This window comes from Phytophthora infestans, genomic scaffold (assembly GCF_000142945.1).
Source record: "Phytophthora infestans T30-4 supercont1.86 genomic scaffold, whole genome shotgun sequence".
Lineage (NCBI taxonomy): Eukaryota > Oomycota > Peronosporomycetes > Peronosporales > Peronosporaceae > Phytophthora > Phytophthora infestans.
Window position 1 is genome coordinate 173,536 of NW_003303673.1, and position 3,122 is coordinate 176,657.

Below are 3,122 nucleotides of genomic sequence, written 5' to 3' on the forward strand. Positions count from 1 at the left end.
TCTTCGAAAGTGGTGGGCTTGGCCAACTACCTTCATAAGTACAGCGCAGGGTACGCGGGCTTCGCTAAGCCCTTGCCGAGCCTTCTTCAGAAGGACGTCGACTGGCGCTGGGAGCAAGAGCACCAGGATGCTTCTGACAGCATCAAGGCCAGTCTCCAAGAGGCCCCTGTCCTGGCCCTGCCGGATGAGACGAAGCCTGTTTAGCGTCGTCTGCGATGCCTCCGATTACGCCATCGGATGTGCATTACTGCAGGACGACACGGCTGGACAGGAACGAGTCATCTCGTTCCAGACCAGGCAGCTCAAAGCCGCCGAGCGGAACTACCCTGGCCACGACAAGGAGCTCCTGGCAATGAAATATGCCCTTGCGAAGTTTCGCGTTCACCTTCTGGGCTCTCGGCCCTTCGTGATCTACACAAATCACGCGTCCTTGAGGACGGCGACTAACTCGCCTCACCTCTCCCAAAGGATGGCGAGGTGGCTGTCCTTCTTCGCGGAATACAACTTCCGCGTCGAATACAAGCCGGGCAAGCTCAACGTGCTTGCGGACACCCTCTCTCGGCGTCCCGACTATGAGTTGGCCCACATCACGCAGGCGACAACGGATCTATATGATCGGATACGCATGGCGTATCGGGACGATGAGGCTGTCGCGCCTATCGTCAAGTTCCTTACGGCCGGAACGAGCGCGAAGTCCGACTGGCTCTCGTCGCGACAGCGCTCAAGGCTCCACCGATATGAGTTGAAGGAGGGCCTCCTCTATTATCGGGTGGAGCCCACTGATCCTCCACGGGTGGTCGTACCCAACGACGAGGATCTGAAGCTCGACATCCTCGCGGAGGCGATGGTTTTCGACTTTGAGAATGAGAGTTTGTGACGAACACTTCTTCATTCTGATTGGTCGGTAAACCGAATCTAAGTGGGGGAGGATTTAGCGGGGTACGTAGCCCCTAAGTGTACCCTGGTTACATGAAGTGTGACACTTCATACTTCAGGAGTATGACACGTCATACTCCGGGATATTTGGTACAAGGTACCAAGGTCGTTCAAAGCCAACCATTGGTTAACGACATTGCATTTCTATAGGTGACTTAAAGTTTCTATTAAACCCAAGCTTTATCTACCTATAAATACACTCAGTTTACATTCTACCTTAATTAGGTCACTTCGCTCTCCTTTGAATAAAGAGGGGGCCTGTGAACTGCCGTTCACTGAGAGTTGTATACTCTCGGAAGATAACTTTCTCTAGCGCAAGGTGCTGTGTGACCCCGTCACAACACCGCTTTGCCTTTACACTGTCGCCGATTTGGACTGGCAAAGGTGTAGTAAAACTTCATTCTTCGTCGCTTATAAGCTTGCCAAGCCGCGTAGTGTGCAGTTGCTCCTGTGGTGTCGGTAATCACCGTCGTGGTGGCGCCACCACTGGTTCCGGCTTTTGAGCTCTGTGGGGTCTTCCGTCTTTCGTGAGGCACTGTCGTTGGGGAGTTTCATCTGTTTCATTGGGCCAGGTTTTCACTGTAACAGTTTCCACGGGAAAGGCGTTTGGATGGAGTTACTTTGGAACGAGAATTTTCACCTTTAACTTCATTTTCCATGTCAATGACTTCGGATGGAGGAAAGACTTGCTAAAAAGAAAGCACTCTGATAACTTCGCCTTCCGTCGCCCTTAATTTCGAAAGAGTAAATAAACTGCTTGCAAGGCGCTCTTGATGAAGTATGAAACGGGGTTCCTGCTTGCTAGCGGTCTTGATGAACGGGGTTCGTAGCCCTAAGTGTTCTTCTGGGTACATAAAGTGTGACACGTCATACTTCAGGAGTATGACACGTCATACTTCGGGATATTTGGTACAAAGTACCAAGGTCGTTCAAAGCCAACCATTGGTTAACGCATTGCATTTCTATAGGTGACTTAAAGTTTGTATTAAACCCAAGCTTTATCTACCTATAAATACACTCAGTTTACATTCTACCTTAATTAGGTCACTTCGCTCTCTTTTGAATAAAGAGGGGGCCTGTGAACTGCCGTTCACTGAGAGTTGTATACTCTCGGAAGATAACTTCCTCTAGCGCAAGGTGCTGTGTGACCCCGTCACAACACCGCTTTGCTTTACACTGTCGCCGATTTGGACTGGCAAAGGTGTAGTAAAACTTCATTCTTCGTCGCTAATAAGCTTGCCAAGCCGCGTAGTGTGCAGTTGCTCATGTGGTGTCGGTAATCACCGTCGTGGTGGCGCCACCACTGGTTCCGGCTTTCGAGCTCGTGGAGTCATCTGTCATGGGGCAGTCACTGTAGTCGGAGCGTTTTAGCGTTACTTTGGACGAGATTTTCACTTTAACATTTTCCATGTCAATGGCTTCGGATGGAGAAACTTGGTAAAAAGAAAGTACTCCGATAACTTCGCCTTCCACGCCATTAATTTCGAAAGAGGAAAGACTGCTTGCTAGCGCTCTTGATGAAACGGGGTCCGTAGCCCTAAGTGTACCCTGGTTACATAAAGTGTGACACGTCATACTTCAGGAGTATGACACGTCATACTTCGGGATATTTGGTACAAAGTACCAAGGTCGTTCAAAGCCAACCATTGGTTAACGCATTGCATTTCTATAGGTGACTTATAGTTTGTATTAAACCCAAGCTTTATCTACCTATAAATACACTCAGTTTACATTCTACCTTAATTAGGTCACTTCGCTCTCTTTTGAATAAAGAGGGGGCCTGTGAACTGCCGTTCACTGAGAGTTGTATACTCTCGGAAGATAACTTCCTCTAGCGCAAGGTGCTGTGTGACCCCGTCACAACACCGCTTTGCTTTACACTGTCGCCGATTTGGACTGGCAAAGGTGTAGTAAAACTTCATTCTTCGTCGCTTATAAGCTTGCCAAGCCGCGTAGTGTGCAGTTGCTCCTGTGGTGTCGGTAATCACCGTCGTGGTGGCGCCACCACTGGTTCCGGCTTTCGAGCTCGTGGAGTCATCTGTCATGGGGCAGTCACTGTAGTCGGAGCGTTTTAGCGTTACTTTGGACGAGATTTTCACTTTAACATTTTCCATGTCAATGGCTTCGGATGGAGAAACTTGGTAAAAAGAAAGTACTCCGATAACTTCGCCTTCCACGCCATTAAT